At 42.9% G+C, this 17650-nt stretch overlaps 1 protein-coding gene across 2 annotated transcripts in view; it reads left to right on the top strand.

The window, feature by feature from the left end:
• Positions 1-2334: 2334 nt before the first annotated feature.
• Positions 2335-17650, top strand: part of LRRC4C (leucine rich repeat containing 4C) — a 1557030-nt gene continuing 1541714 nt past the window's right edge. For both annotated transcript variants that reach the window (XM_045291148.1, XM_045291149.1), the window contains exon 1: positions 2335-2973. The gene's annotated coding sequence lies outside the window, so the exon portion shown is untranslated. The remainder of the gene's footprint in view (positions 2974-17650) is intronic.

Consider the following 17650-nt stretch of genomic DNA (forward strand, 5'->3'; position numbering starts at 1 on the left):
CGTTTACTTCCTCCCACTGCTTTAGTTTTGTGTTGCTCTACTTTGAAACAAGTAGGTAACACAGTCTTTACCTTATAGATGGAAAATTATCACTCCTGGAAACAATCTTAGCAGTAAATCTGACCAATGGTAGGTTGTCATTTCCCCCCCAAATTTGAGAACAGATTACCTAAGAGAGTTTTGTGAATTTGTATTTGAGAGTGACATTTTGGGGGGAACACACACAAATTTTTCTCCTAGTTTTTAGTTGTACTTTTAAAAACTTTAGTATTTGGTATAAATGCTATCAATTTTATTAAAATGTGTGATTACTAAACTAGATGAGATTTTGCAGTTTGGGGTAGGATTATTTTACCTGAATCTTCTTTTGTGACATCTTCTGGCAATGGCTGGTATTACAGCGCTCCATAATTCACCTGACTGCTCTCTCCAACTTCCTCATCCTTGTTGAGATAATACCACTTCAATTCCACCGAAGGAGCTCAGCAAATATCTCTGACAAAACAACAGGCATTACATGATGTGTCATGGAATAGTAGGCCCAAGGAAGAACATTTAGCCTGCCAGAGCTGAGGGATTACTCAATTAACATACCTTATGCTTGCATTCAATTTCATTGTTTACCACCAAAAAAAGATAAAATACATTTACCCCCTGAAGATTCTAACCTCATTCCATATCAGTGTGTTATATAAGATAATGACTTACTACTGACAATTGTCAACCAGTTCCCCGGTAACCCTGTACATTCAAGTAGTTTTCTACTCTCTCTTATTGGTATGATAAACATGGGCAATATGCAGATGGCACAATCTTGCTTGCTGAAGGCAAAGAGGACTTGAGGCACTTACTGATGAAGGCTAAAATCTCTAAACTTTACGTATCAATTATACCTCAATTTAAATGAAAGAAAAGCAAATCTGTATAGCTGGACCAATAAACGGAATTAGGAGAAAACGGTACAGGTGTCGCAGATGTCATTTTTATTTGGCCTCACCATCAACCCCATGAGAACAACAGTCAAGTAACCAAACAACAGGTCTCAGGGGGAAAACCTGATGCAAGGGACTTCAATACAGAGCTAAAGAGTCCAGACGTCCTTTTGAGGACCATCATGCGATGATGCTTGTTCCCTTTTGTAACGGCCTCCTGTGCTGGCAATAGCTAGACACTCGATAAAGAGAACTGAAGAGGGGTTGTAGAAAAATAATCAGTATACTAAAGACTTCCAGAGGAATGAAGAAATTCGTTTTGGAAGGAATGCTGCCGGAATGCTCCTTCAAAGTGAGCATGGCCAGACTTCATTTCAAGTACTTGAGACATTTTATCAGGAGGGAAAAGTAGAGGGTCACAGAAACACAGAACACGGCCCCCCAGGAACTGGACGAACGGGCGCGTCGACTGCCCCAAGATACTCGAACCCAGGACCAGGTGTGTGTGCGGTGGCGTGGTGCTAGGCGCTGTGTCCCTCCATGCGACCCAGGGTGGTTACATGTCGGATACCACTCAGTGGCACCCAACAACAACCCAGTAAGCCTGCACCTCGGAATGTTCTAAATCCATATTAACAGTTAATGGACTGTGCCAAGACCTCTCACTCACTGGGTGCATAGCCGTGAAGCAGAATGCACGAGCAAACTTTTTATATTACCAGGAATCCATTTATCCCCAGGCCCATCAGTCAAATTCAGATACTTGTTGCCAGCTCCAAGATTTATCAGCTGGAGCTGGGTTTTGAAATTGCTTTGTATTTCCATTTAACAGCTAGGGCAGCAGCATGTTAAAATTGTGCCGTGGTCTCCTTGGAGCCGATTTATAAAGCTAATTTGTCTCTCTGGGCATTGCCGCCCCTCACCCCCTCCTTTTTCAAATGCCAGCTCGGGGCTTGGAAACCATTAAAGCCCCTTCTGGATCCCAAGCAAAATACTGTCCCAGGCAACGTCCTTGCCGGACAGCGATGATAGAGTCCTTGCCTGCTGGCGGGCGATGGCTCCCCTGCCCTCCCAGCAGACACGCAGGCCCACACAGAGGGAACGGGGAAGTACACATTTACTGTACTGCGTGCCGTCTGCCTTGAAGAAACTGTAGCTAACTTCCTTATTAGTATTCTCGCCTCCACCGTGTCTGACGTGCAGCATCCGAGGGCTGGAGCAAAATGCAGTGGAACAGGGACAGACACGGCTCTGGCCGTCATCTCAATGCAGGCTGCCGCCCGTTGGGGGTGGGGGATGCAGCGCATCAAGATTAATAACCTTGCCATAATCCGGGGCAGTCTGCAGGCAGATACCTCTGCCGATTGACCCGCTCCCGGCTTGATGATTCTGCCTGGGGGAGAGAGATTCCGAACCGACCTGGTCCTGGAGGCCCCCCTGATTTTGGATGCTCTCTGATCCTCCCCCCCTCTGGGAAGGTAACAGCGAGCCGTACCATCTGCAGCACACAGCAGCTATGGGAGGTTACGACTGACAGTTTTCATGAGACTGGCTTGTGAGAGTGCGCGTGTGTCTGGGTGTGCGCGTGTGAGTGTGGCTGCCTGCGTTTGCGTGGACGAGTGTGTGTGTGTATGTGTGTGTGTGTGGCAGCGTGTGTGTTGGTGTGGCACCCAAAGCAGGTATAGCCTGCAGGAGGAGGTTTCGACAGTGTGCCAAGATTCCTCTTATACTTGGCATCACGCTGGGTAGCCCCCCAGTTTCCACCACCACCCTTTCCTCCTCCGCTCGCTCCTCCTTCTCCTGCCTTGGATGAGTTTTGGCTTACTTTTTGGCGGAGTCTCTTTGGACACGTTTTTGGGTTTTTTGGCTGGTGTTGGACGATCAGATACATGGAACCTTTGAACACTGATTATTGTTCTCCTTTGTGACTTACAAAAAGAAGAAGGAGAGGAAGAAGGGCAGTGTCGTGCAAGACAAGCCTGAGGATATTCCATGTTCCTGAGTGAACTTTGAGGACCCCCCCCCACACACACACAAGAAGGTAAGTCACGGGACTACTTCCATCTCTGCCCTGGTTTCCCTGGGAAGCGCTGGCTTCCCTGTTGTCCGAGGTCCACATGCAGTTGAGAGGCGCATTTCTAGAGATTGTTATGCTCAGGAGAACTCAGTGTGTGGCATTTGGGAGCTATTTTCATGCCAAGTAGATTATTTCCAATTGTATAACCACCCCCACCCCACCCCCACCCCTCAGCCCATTTTTATACCTCCCTTATTGAACGTTTTCACAGCAAAATCTGCATATCTGAAAATATCTGCATATGGGCGAGGGGGGGCGGGGAGGAGAACAATTCCAGCCTTTACCCTCCTTGAAAGACTCTCAGAATGTGAGTTTAGAGATATCAGAAAAGCGCTGTCAGAGACTGTGAGGGGCAAGGGTGGCCGCTCAGAGGCTGGGGGTGGGGGGTGGGGTGGGGAATGGAGGGGCCATCGGACTTTTAGAATAACTTAATAGTCGACTTTTTTTTTTTCTGGTATCCCCTCCCCCCTGTTTAGTTAAATATTTCGCTGGAGAGTAATGAATATGTGAAATACAGAAAATCTGCTTCAAACGCCCTTAATTAGATCATGAGAACAAAGTCGAAATTGTTTAGGATTTTGACAACCTCCCCTCCTTTTTCCCCCCTGTGAATTCTCTTGTGATTGCATTTCATTAAGCTTTCTGAATGGTCTAAGGAAGCCTTGTGTCTCATGTTTCGGATCAGCCCCTTACCCTGTCCTGGTCCCTAGTGAGGGTCTATGGTTGCAAACTGTTCTTAAAAAGCCAGAAGCATTGGACATTAGATGACTTCCATCAAACAGCTTGCCTAACTCTGTTTCTTCTGTTTCCTGAGGCTCAGCCCTGCTCCCCACAGCCCCACTGGCCTTCAAAGTGAAATTCAGGGAATATTTCACCCGTGTCTACCCTGAAGTTACTTAATTAGAGCAAAACACCATTTCATTGCGATAATAGCTGTGTTCTTGTTATTGGGAGCATTTTTATCTCTGCATCGTTTCTCTTAGCTCTTCTCAAGAAGTGAGACATTGCTTGTAACTATATTGCTAAAATGCTGAGATAGCCCCGAAGTGAAAGCAATACACCTATCCGAATGGCTTATCCAGAAAGGAATGCTGCTATTTCATGGAGTAGTAGCCCACTCAAACTGCAGTCACTGTGACCATATTCAGAGTAGGTGACAGGTATGTGAAGCGAGCCTCCTGGGTTACCTTTCTCTCAGCATTGATATTTCTGAATATGAAGAGTGTGTAAGTGATAGCATATAACATTTATTCAGAGATGACTGAGTCAAAGGTTTATGAAAGTATCCAAATTAAGAGGTGCGACACATTATATTTAAAGCATCCTGCTATTTCTTTCCTTCCTTCCTTCTTATATATAAAAATAAGAGTACTCCTAGAAACCTTGAGCTGAAAAGAAATGTAACACACTGACAGGTGAGGTCATACTCTGGGATAACCATGCATCCGTCCATCTCCTTGATATTGTTACATAACGTCCTTGGGGGAACAGTTCAAGGAAGGCAGTCCAGTCGTGCCAAGAGTCTTTATTTTCTCTCTAAAGATAGGATGGGAAACTCTCTCCTGCCAGGATCATATGATCTGCCCTTTCTCGTCAACTATTTCTGAGTAGAATTGTTTTTTGTTACCTCCAGAATCTAGTGACATTTAACATATTATGAAAATATTTTTAAAAATTCATTTTATATTGGCTTGGATGTAAGCAAATTCCGCAGTATAAGCTCCTTTTGTGTGTGTGTGTGTGGAGAAAGTAATCTGAGGTTCCTGGGACTTGAAGGAGATCACGCACAGAAACAGGAAGCACAAAGTTTGCTGTTCCAGGGAGAGCGAAAGGCATTGATGCTCCAAGTGCCAGTGGTTGCTGTCAGGGGGCTGGGGGCTCCCAGAGTCTCCATGGGCATTCACCTCTCCTTAGGTTAGCTTGTCATCAACCTCCAGCCTTTGGTAACCAGCATCAGGTACAGAGGACATCCGTGTACAGTGCTACAGGTCATCAGTCTTGTGTTATCACTATTCACAATAAAGAGAAGCTCTTTGAACAAGCTGTTCTGGAAGTTGTCGATTTAGTGCCTGTTTCTAAGGAGGATAGTTATTTGTGATTGCACTCCCCCTAACCCCTCCCCTACTTCGCCTTCTCACCCAGTGTGGGTATATTTAGACTTGTGGTGTTGGTAAAAAATTAAGTGCATAGATTATGCTCAGCATCATCTCCCTCCTAAAAATATATATAATAATAAGGATAGCATTTTGGCTCTGATGTGTTTGAGACATAATCATTGTAATGAGTAAATCTTCTCGGGATAGCAACACTTTCATTAGCACTTATTTTTCGGCTATTAATAGAGGTGGGGTACAAGCCAATTCAGGAGTTTCTGATTCTAGCATGTGCGAGGTTCCTGATGGGGCTGGAACAACTGTAACTGTGCCTTTATTATCAGCTCCGGTGAGAATGATGGTAAACATCTTTCCATCAAAACTGACTCCCAGCCCATAGCTTTCTTTTGTTTTTCTGTTTGTTTGTGTGTTTGGGGCGGGGGGCGGGGGGGGATTTGTTTTATGGTAGAGAGTGTTTCAGGGTTTCACAGAGTTGCTTTCATTGCTCAGTGAATTCAGGAAAAAGAAAAAAAAAGAAAGAAAAGCAGAGCCGGGGAGGAAGGCTTCCATTTCTCTAGAGGAAGCCTGTAGAGTCGCCCAAGAAAAGGCTGAAGTTCCCTCAGGAAAAAGATGCACAGCCTCATCTTTTTAAAAGGATGAATGGCTACATGGTTGCTAGACTTTATTGGGGGAGAAGGAGGAAATTCCATTTCCGTTTCTATTTAGTTCCAGTCCATTGGCTCGCCTTTCTCTGGGTCTGTGGTCAAGTCAGCCAACCAGTCCCAACATTCTCCAGTGTGTTTTGATGTTTTTCAGACCCATGGCACTTAACACATGAATGGCTCTTTCCCTGTGTCACCAACAGAGCTGACAGCGGAAGAGTCAAGTATTGAGAATTTTCAAGAAAGCCAGGAAGCTCCTCCAGTAAGTGGAAGAGCAGAAAGGAGCTATTGGGACTCTGGCTCCTCTTGGAAGTGGGTGAGGGATCAGGTAGTCTGTACATGGAGTTTGGGTGGCAGAGTTATTACAACAAATCAGAGCAGCCTCCCAGCATCTTGAGATGACTGGGGTGGAAGGCTCAAATGCACACCCTCCTGTGTGCCTGCTTTTTGTCATCTGCTGCTGAAAAAACAACTTCCCAGGGTCTCCCCAAAATTGCAAAAGAAAAGACAGATGATGGCTGTGAGGACAGGACAGAGACTTTGCAATTGACAAAATGAACTCTGAATTAATATCCCTATTTGGCTCCACAGCTATACAGGGGACTGGGGCTGTCAGGAGGAGGCAAATCAGGAGAACTTCAGAGATGCCAATCAAGCAGAGAGAGTCATTAGTGCTTAGTAACTGCTTCTTAGCAAATCATTCAAAGTCAGAACCCCAGGTTCCTCCTATGTCACTTGGAAATAAGAATTCTTGATTTACCGTATTGTGGTGAGGATTGTTTAATGCAGTGCCATATGGTACTGCATGTTTTTTTAAAAGCTGAACTATTACTTTGTTTTAAAAATGCATGGTGATAAATTAATGGTGTCTTCATGTGTGGCTCAACACTCTACACAATGAGTCCACTATATGACTTCAAATTACATTTATTAAGCAGAAGTGGTCTTTCTGGTGAGTGATCACCATTTACAATGCTATGATTCGTGTATTGGTCAAGTGCCTTGACAGTACTTCTCAGTAATGTCTGTGGTATATTCTTATTTAGTTGTGGGTTTGTATGGATACTCATATCCACGTGTGCATGTATATGTATGCACATTGCCAGTAACTGGATGATCTCTAGGAAGCATAATTTGATATGAGTGAAAAATAGAAATCATCTTATATCTTGAATTCATGACATTGAGGAGGCAAGAAAACCTGGCTTCTGAAACCTTTTTCATGGGAATTCACTGACCGTTACAGCGTTTGCAGATTGCAAAACAACTCCAGACTACAATGGGCTAGTTGACTAAACTGAGTAAACTTCAGGAAGTATATAAATGGAACATTTTTCATGAATATAGTACAGATCGTGGCGATTATCACATTGAATTAGAAAACTTGTACATCTGGGGGAAAGAGAGATCTTTACTGGGAAACGGGGTTGGTGATCTCCCAGACAGGGGAATGCGGTTGTGGTGAGCACCACTTTGGAATTGGACAGTCTTGAGATGAAATGCTTCACTCTTTAGAGCTTCAGTTACCTAATCTGTTAAATAGGGACAATCCGCCATTTAAACGTTTTCTACTAGTGGAGCTGCTAACCACAAGGTTATTAGTTCAAAGCTACCAGCCATTTTGCAGGAGAAAGAGGAGACTGTCGGCCCTGTAAAGATCTACAGTCTGAGAAACCAATGGGGGTAGTTCTGCTCTGTCTTACAAGGTCTCTTGGAGCCTGAATCAACTCCATGGCAGTGAGTTTGTTTGGGTTTGATTGGTGAGAAATGAATGAATGATTATATATATAAGGCACCTGGTAAAATCCTTGAAACAAAATTGGCATGCTATATGTGATCTAGGGACTGTGCCGCTGCTCACTGCAAAATTAGTGGTTGAAACCAAGCCCACCAGCTGCTTCTTGGGAGAATGATGGGCTCTCTGCTCTTGTTTTAGAAACCCAAGTTGAAATCAACACCATAGCAATGGGTTTGATTTGGTTTTTATAGGCATTTCACATGTATTTGTTCACTCCTCTTCACCTGATTTATCAATGAGGAAAACCCTACCCACTGCTATTAAGTTGATTCTAACTCACAGAAACCGGAAACCCTGTGAAATAGAGGAGAAATGCCCAGTAGGGTGTCTAAACCTCTAAAGTTACCAAACCAAACTTGGCGCCACCCAGTCTATGCTGACTCCTAGCCACCCTCCTGTGGGTTTCTGTGATTGTAACTGTGTGTGGGAGCTGAAAGCCCAGTCTTTCTCCTGTGGAGTTGCTGGTTATTTTGAACTGACAACCATGTGGATCACAGCCCAACGAGACATACCACACCACCAGGGTTCCTTCCCAAGCTGTACATCTGTAATTATGGAATACATCTTTTTCCAATGGCATGACAGGTGAGTCTGAACCTCTGCCATTTCAGTGGCAGCCAAGTGCTTAACTACTGTGCCACCAGGGCTTCTTATGAATTAGGAAAACTACCCCAGTTCAGTCTATTTATATCTTTATGCAGGTGGCCAAAAAAAAAAAAACCCAAGTGTAATCGGAGAACGCAGTAAAATTGGAGAGAGAGAAAGCTATATTTCTGAAATGTAAATTAGCTTATTTCAGGTACGCTCGTTTCATCAGATCCTCTCTCAGAACAGTCTAAGTGCCCTTTCCAGATGTCTCCTCACTTATGCTCACAACTTCCGAAACGATACTGAATGTACGTAGCGAGCATCCTGCGCACCCATCCGTATGTGGCTGCAGAAACACAATTCAGATGTCAGCAAGTGGTGTTAACAGTGCTCTTTATCTAACGCCGGGTTTTGTTCTCAGTCACTGAAAGGATGCATATTTATTAAACACCTACCAGGCACAAGCACCGCGATCATTGCTGTGGGGAATACAGAGCATGCTGCCTATGTCTTTCGCTGCAATACCTGCATTTGGACGAGGCATACTGCAGGCTTCAAGGCTGCCCCCTGGAATCCAGACTGGATAGTTAAACATCATTAAGGTTCCCGTGCCACAGTCTGACCTACGTGGGGCTGTGTCATTGTGTTTGACCTTTATTTAGTTTGAGAACATATTGTAAATGATGTAAAATGCCACATTCCTATGAATGTAGCTGAGCTGAGCTGTCAGCGATGAGTACAATTGTGCTGTGCTAACTCTGCACGTCTGGTACCACTTGACCCAGGTATTTCTGTTCTGCAACGTCAGCCTTTCCTGGTGTACAAAGAGGAGAGTTTTGTCCTTCCTGTCATAGGCTTTTGCTATGCTTATAATGAATGGGTGAATGTCTATGTTATGACTTGCTGGGAAGAAAGGCAAGATCCCTGGTCCTTGGATTGGAGCAGTGCTTTCAAATGGACAGTTTTGACAGTAAGAATGAGCAGTATGCTATCATTCGGTTATATCACAAACACAAAGTTCACTGACTAAGACCTTAGCTGGGAATGTCAGGATTTGCGATCAGATCATTGATCTGAACAGAGAAAATTCCTGATATCATTCACTCCAGATTGTATTTACCAGCACACATGATGGCCATAAAATAAAATGGTCTCCTATAGTCAACACATTGAGTCTTTGAGCCAGGTAGTGTGCTAGATTGTTCAGATAATTTATTTGCACTTCTCAAAAAAAAATCAGTAAGCTAATAACATTATCACACTACATATGAGGCATCTAGTGGTTTTATCACTAATATTGCTCAAACTTCTCAACACAGATAAAAGTTCATGTGTATTCTCCTTTACCATGGTTTTTTTTTCAGCCTTTTAATTTTCTTTTAAGTTTGAAAACTCAATGCTTCTTCACCAAACCAAAAACCAAACTCATTACTCTCAACTCAAATCGGACTCACGGCAAGCCTACCTCATGTTTCTGAGGGTGTACATTTTTATGGGGGCAGATAGCTGCCTCTTTATCCCAAGGAGCAGCAGGTGGATTTGAACCCCTGACTTTGAAGTTAGCAGTTCACTGCTTACTTGATTGTGGCACCCGGCCTCCTTTTTTTCCACATAAATTCCTAACTATAGACAATTGACAGCAAACCTCCTCTAAATTCAAACCAGTCTGGTTTCCATTACAGAGTGAGTCTATCAGTTGAGAGATGTGATCACAGTGTCTAACTGATTTCTGAAGTGTCACTTCCCTGACCGAAGTCTTTGATATGGTACATCATCAGGGCTGCGTTTTTGTGACCGTTAGTGAACTCCATAGTTTTGAGAAAACCTCTATAAAACTTTGACAATTGCTGAATGCTGATTGGGCTATTTGATGCTTTGTCTGATATTGACAATGACATAAAAGTACTGCAGATACAGGATTGAGAACAAAGGAATGAAGCTCTCTTCTGTAGCATTGAATGGTGTCAATGTGCAGTATTTTTAGAAGGCACTTTGATGGATAGTATCTCTCAATATGTTCATTGCTTGTTAGCAATTGTGTCATTGGTTAGGTTACTTGTGAACACTATTTTAGCTTGCAAGACTGTTGGAAATAGTAAGAAAACAACTACAACCAGAACAAAAACTAGACTTTGGTTTATGCTCAATAAAATGCATCTCATTACACACCCATATTTATTTATAAGTTTATAAACAATTAAAATGTATTTATAAATTGATGCCATAAATGTATGCCACTGAGTCAGTTCCCATTCATGGTGACCAACCTTACAGGACAGAGTGGAACCTCTCCTTTGGGTTTCTGAGACTGTGATCTTTAAGGAAGCAAAAAAGTCTCATCTCTTCTCATGGAATGGCTGGTACATTTGAACCACTGAGGTTAGTACCTTGAGGTTCGCATCCTAATGTGTAACCCGCTATGCTCTTAGGGCTCCTTTTCTTAATTGCCACTCAAACTCTTCACTGCTAGCAAGTTGAGTCCAACTCATACAAATGCTTTTGTAGCGCAGTTGGTTGCGAGAAAGATGGACTTTCTACTCCATGGACTTTCTACTCCCATCAAGAGTTCCAGTCTCACTGGAGCCATTCTACCCCAGCTTACAGGGCCACTACGAGTCAGCACAGACTCCGTGGCAATGAGATTGATTTTGTGAGTTAGTACAGTTGGTGTCATAGTGGTGACAAGTCAGGCTGCTAATCACAAGACCAGCAATTCCATGCCATCAGCCTCATGAAGGGAGAAAGATGAGGCTTTCTGCGTCTGTAAACAGTTACAGTTTCCGAAGCCCATAGGGCATTTCTACCCTGCCCTGTAGGGTCGCTGTGAGTTGAAATTGACTAGCTAGCATTGGGTTTTGTTTTGTTCGGCTTCTGGGGCACAGTTAAATAAGGAACCCTGGCAGTGTGTTGGGGAAGGGTTGAATTGCAAACTGCAAAACTGGTGATTCAATCCCACCAGAAACTTCTTGGGAAAAAGATAAGGTTATCCATTCCTATAAAGGTTGACCATCTCAGAAACACTATGAGAAGAAAACACTGAGACTGATGGTTCCAGATGGATGTAGGAGAGGGGTGGGGGGGAAGGGAGTGGGGAGCCAACAAACCCTGGGACAAAGGACCAACAGTGATCTAAAATCAATGACGAGGGGTGTGTAGATTGCCTGGTGGTGTTTGATCAAGTGCAATGTAGCCTAGAGGAATTACTGAAAGCCGAATGAAGGTTGAACAGGATAGTGGGACAAGAAGAAAGTAAAAAGAAATAGAAGAAAGAACTAAGAGGCAAAGGACACTTGTAGAGCTATAAATCCAGACATGTACATATGTAAATATATTTATATATAATAATAGGGATATAGATCTATGTACCTATATTTTATTTGTTAAATATTAAGGTAGCAGATGGACATTGGGCCTTTACTCAATTTCTCCATCAATGCAAGAACACTTTGTTCTAATAGCCTGGCTTTCCATGATGCTCACCTTCCTGACACAATCGCTGAAGACAAAATGGGTGCATAAGCAAATAGGATAACAAAAACTGATGGTGCTCGGCTAATAAAAGATACAGCATCTGGGGTCTTAAAAGCTTGAAGATATACAAGCGGTCATCTAGCTGGGAAGCAACAAAGCCCACATGGAATAAGCACACCAGCCTGTGTGATCATGGGGTATCGACAGAATCCAGGTATCATAAGACCCAAAACAAAAAATCCTATCGATGTGAATGAGGGACGGGGGGTGGAGTAGAGAACCAAAGCCTGTCTGTAGGCAACTAGTTATCACCTCACAGAAGTGTCACAAGAAGGACGAGGCAGCCAGAGTGCAGTATAGCACCAACGAAACATACAACATTCCTCTAGTTCTTTAATGCTTCGTCCTCCCCACTTTCATGACCCCAGTTCTACCTTACAAATCCAGCTAGACCAGAGCATGTACTGTGGTACAGATAAGAGCTGGAAACACAGAAAATCCTGGACAGATAAACCCCTCAGAAACAATAATGGAAATAGTGATGCTGAGGGAAGGCGGAAAGCAGGGGAGGACGACTTATAATCCTTACCCCCCCAAAGTGAAGAACAACAGAAACATGATCTTACAGATCATGTAAGATATGAAAATAATAATAATTTATAATTTATCAAGGGTTCGTGAGGGTAGGAGGGTGGGGGAAGCTAGAGGAAAAAATGAAGAGCTGATACCAAGGACTGAAGCAGAAAGAAAATGCTCTGAAAAGGATGAGGGCAATGTATGTTCAAATGCACTTGATACAATGGATGGATGCGTTGTTAGCAGAGCTGTAAGAGCCCCAACAAAATGGTTTATTTTTAAAAGAAAGAAAGAAACACTATGAGTCAGAATCCAGCTGATGGCAATAGGGTTGGTTTTTGTTGACTTTTAAGCAGTTCAATGCTTAACTGCTAACCCCAAATGTTGACAATTCCAACCTGAGCTGTGACTCCATGGGAAAAATTGCCGGCATCTGCTTTTTTTAAAGATTACAAGCTAGAATAGCCTGTGGGGTAGTTCCTCTCTGTCCCATGGGATCACTATGAGTAGAAAATCAGCTTGACTGCACAACAACAGTGGTATTTATTATTCTTATCCACCGTAGTCAACATATGAATCCTCTTGTACGCCACTGTGCTAGAGGGGTCTACAGATTGTCATGTCACACGAATGAGCAGAAGAGAAACTGTTTGCAGTGGGCTATCAACAGAAAATGGCTGAAAGAGGCTGAGCATTATTGTTCAGCAATACTGATGTCAGTGGGGACCTTGTTGGTACAAGGGCTATTTGGTGCAAACTATTTAAGAGAACTAGAGAAACAAAGAGAACCAAGGCAGACTTTTATGAGCTGAGTAATTCTTCCTAAAGTCCTATCCTAAAGTGCTGTGAGCTTGGAAGGCAACTCATGATGGGCAATACCTAGGAGAATGGGTCACCTTTTGAAAGCTTGCTTGATAATGAGAAGAAGAACTGACAATCTGTCTCTGACTTTCTGCTGTCCAAGTTCAAGAAGAAGGGGAAATTTAACTCTGCCTCTGCTTTCAGTGCTGCAGATATTCTCTCACTTTTGCAGAGACTGCAGATCATTTTGATTATAATTTATCAGTTTTTGGCGTTCAAGCTGGCTTTCTTTTGTATGAAAAACAGCCTTTTAAGTATTAACTGATTCGCTATTCAAGGATGGTGGAAGTTTAATTCCTTATGCAAGTTCTTTTGATTATTATATTCATATTTAGATCATAAGTCACACATTCAGGGTCAAGTCAACATAGGGCAAACTTCTCTTGGAAAGCATGTTTGGCATGAAAATCTGTGATCAAATATCCTGGTAACTTAGTATACTCTCAAGGAACCCTGATAGCCTGGGAGGTTATACATCGGAATGTCAACCTCAAGGTTAGCAGTTAGAATCTGTCAGCTGCACCTCCAGAAAAAGATAAAGCTTTGGGGTACATACTCAGTTAAAATCCAGATCTACTGTCATCGAGTCTATTCTGACTCCTTGTGAGTCCATAAGTGTTTCCCTGTGCAGAAAGTCACATTCTTCTCCCTCTGAGCAGATGGTGGATTAGAACTGTTGACTTGGCAGTTAGCAGTCCAGCACTTAACCCACTGTGCTCCTGGAAGTTCTAGTAGATACTCACTATGGAGGAACAATAAGTAAATAAAAGTTTCCCTAAACAAAGTGATACATATGTTTTGATAAAGAATGAAAAAATATATAAATTACATAATACATAAATACATAAAATACAAGCATTCAATCATATTAACAGCAGACCCTTCTGAAAATGCAGAACACCAGTAAATGGTTAGTACTGCAAAGAGTTCCTGGATTTGCTACATGTTCTATTACGTGGGGTGACAGTATATGTTCTGAAGATAGATTTTACAAAGAAGCAACAACAACCACAATAGAAAACTCCACTGTTCCCTTCTAAGAAAGATTCCTGGTGGCATCGTGGGCTGCTAACCAAACTGTCAGCAGTTTAAACCCACCAGCCACGGGGAGAAAGAAAAGTGAGCCTTCTGCTCCTATAAAGATTTGCATCCTCAAAAGCCCACCGAGGCACTTCTACTATGTCCTATAGGGTGACAGCTGACTCAATGGCAGTGAGTGTGATCCCTTTTACAATTGGAAGACAATGTTGTATGTGATTTTTGTCTAGGGCCTAATATTTACCAAGGAGCCTGGTCTATTAGGAAACATTAAGCATTTTATAGTGAATGTGTACTGATTCCCAAGAGCCCTGAGGATGCTGTTGGGTAAAATCAGACTGCTAACCACAAAGTCAGCAGTTCAAACCCACCAGATGGTCTGATGGAGGAAGAGGAGGCTATTTTAAATGATTTGCAACAGCTGAAACCCTACATAGGGATGCTGTGAGTTGGAATTAACCTGGTGACAGTGGATTTTTGGGTTATACTGGTTCTGGTACTCAAAATAAGAACACAGATACCAAGTGGTTTAAAATATTTGAGTGTATCCTCCTGGCATGCACTCTCATGAACCAGGGTCCAGCCTGCTCATGAATGGCTGAGACACTCCTGTGCCAATACAGGCAATGTTGCATGTCCATGTTGCTAAGACTTGTGGCCAATTGCCTAACATGATGGTAGATTCTGCTAGATATGTTGTTGCCACCACACATTTTATTTCAACCTTTTTCTACCACTATGAGCACTACGGCATTTTCCTCAGGCTTTTGTTAAGTGGGTTCTAGTGCTCCCCACCTGGCACAGGCCTTTAATCCCCTAATTCATTTACCTTGGGGACCATTTTTTTTCCTTTTAAATAATCCATATTCCTGCTCTTGAATCTCAGAACTATATCCTGAATTTACCTCAAGTTTGCCTGTTTATAAGTAAACCAGAAATTCCAGTGAATATCCTAGCAGATTGTAATTTTTTTTTTTTTTTTGCTTTGGAGTTTTTCCAATAAAGTCCTTTGCACAGTGCATGTTGAACACCTTCAAAGTTCTCTGTGGTCTCACAATGGTGGTGTGGGGCGTAAACATATAAACAAGACAATTTCTCCCACAAATATGAATGTATATTATTGGCAAAGAAGAAATTAGCAGCATAACATCAGTAGCAAAAACACAGAGTTAAAATACCATTTAGGGAAAGGAGCTATGGGTGAAGGGCTGGTGGTTGGAGACATTTAAGGTTTGGTTTTCAATACACACTAGGAAGCAGGGAGAATATTTTTAAGAGAGAGAAAACGTCTAGAACTGTGTTATCAGCTTAAGGAAATATAGCAGTAGTTGGGGGGTAAGACTGAAGACCTAGGGTGGAGCCTTATTGGGAACCTTGTAAAGTACCTTTAAATCACACAGCCATGTGTGCTACTACAGGCGGTGTGCCATCACCTTCAAGTTGTGAAGAGTAGGCATCATTAGGCTCATGATGCAGATTAGGAAATGCCACTTCTGATTAGCTGGGAGTTTCCCGAGGCAAGGGATTATAGTTTGTCATTGTAGCGCATCAAAGCATGTCTACCTATATGTAGCCCTTGAATTTTGATCCCTCCCAGGCGGGCTGTAGCTTACCAAATGCATCAATCTATACAGAGCTTTCTGTAATTTTTAAAGTTTCTCTTTGCTTCTTTGGGTGAAAATTATTTGTTGCCTCGCTATCATATTTTTGTCTTAAACAGTTTTCCAGATCCTCATCCTGGGTTTTGAGCTTCTAGAGAGATGGAAAATTCATTGTCTGCTATGAGCCGGTGCCAGTTCCTCTTTCCAGCTGGAGGAATGACAGCTGTAAACAAAGCATTTAAAATTAGTCAAGCTGTCCCAGGATGCCCTTCTGTTCTTGGTTGAGGGTCCTGGATCCAAGGTCAGGAAATAGAAGAAACAAAAAGGAGATTCTTTGACTATTGCCATTGTTGATCTGTTCTTAGCAATGTTATCTGTTTGAAGAAGCAGCATTTGCCCATTAAGAGGTCATGATCACGTTTGGCCATTCCTAGCAGTCTCTGTGTGTTCGGGATTCACCTGTCAAGATTCTGATTGCCCTACATGAGAGATGCAGACACAGACAAAGCACTAATTTCCTTTCCCTGCCAAGCCTTATATACAGTTCCAGAGATGCCTGCCCTGCTCAATAACTATTTCACTCACCCTTATAACTTTCCATGGTCTTTAGTGATTTGAGAGTCTAGAGTAGAATGGACACTCTCCTGGGGGCATAGGGCGGTACTGCTTGGGCTGCTAATCACACAATTAAGACCCATCAACTACTCCCAGGAGAAGGCAGAGGCTTTCTACTCCCGTAGAGGTATACAAAAACCCAAAAGTATAGTTTTAATCTGTCCTATAGGATGATCTGAATCAGAACCAACTGGATGGCAGTATTTGGGTTTGTGTTCCCACCCACCTTCTCCAGGAGCCTTGGTGACATGAGAGGTCAAGTGTTGGACAACTAACTGCGAGGTAGACGGTTCAAACTCAATGGCCATTTTGTAGCAGAAAGACGAGGCTGTCTGCTCTCACCAAGATTTAGTCTCCGAATCCCTAGGTTGCAGTTCTAGTCTTTCCGAAGCTACAACAGTGAGTTGGAATTGTTGGGTTTGGGTTTGGGTTTTTCTGCACTCTTGTTATTCCTCCCCCCCTAATTCTCCTACTAAGTGGAAGCTGAAGAGAATACAATAAAGTCAGAGTTAAGTAACAGCTCCAGAAGATGACATTGATTCAGCCCATCTGCCCACCTGCTGATCTGCCAGGACCTCCAGCATCATCCCTACTTCCCTCCTGTCTGCCTTTTGACATCTTCAGCTGATCTAACATCTAGGAGCCTCCTAACATGTACTTCAGGCCTAGTTCCCTTTTTTAGACATCTCTGAGTCATTCAAAGTTGCCTATGCTGGCTTTAGCCATCCTTCTGCACACTCAAACTATTGTTAATTTTGCTAAGATTTGCAATCTAACTGGTTCATCATAATGATCCAACCTGTGCAGACCATACTTTTGCTGTTTCAAGCTGTGACCAGTTGGAAACAGATCACCAGGCCTGTCGTTCAAGGTACCACTGGGTGGGCTTGAACAGCCAGCCTTTCAGCTCGTATCAAACCCAAACTCACTGTCGTAGAGTCAGTCCCAACTCACAGTGACTGTGTATGTGGCTTCCAAGGCTGTCAGTCTTTCCAGGAGGAGATATTTTCTTCTACAAGGGACTCCATGGGGTTTCATGTCTGGATATGCAAGAGCATGTTTTGTCAACTTTTAAGCTCTATGCAAATACTAATTGTTGCTATGTTCTATCCTAAAATTACTCATGGACGGCACTTCATATATGTAGCCCAGTATAATAAATAGCTGATTAAAGGGCAATCCATTCTTAATTTTTGAGCAGAACTAGTGTGGACACTTATGAAATGGAGCTACAAAAAACATGTTTACAGAATCCCAACTTGTGTGTCTGGTGAAATACAGTAGAACTTGACTAAATTACACTAATGAATTGGAGACCCATTACAAATGATCACATTT

This window comes from Echinops telfairi, unplaced genomic scaffold (genome assembly GCF_000313985.2).
Source record: "Echinops telfairi isolate 266 unplaced genomic scaffold, ASM31398v2 ScPeMD7_60;HRSCAF=208, whole genome shotgun sequence".
NCBI lineage: Eukaryota > Metazoa > Chordata > Mammalia > Afrosoricida > Tenrecidae > Echinops > Echinops telfairi.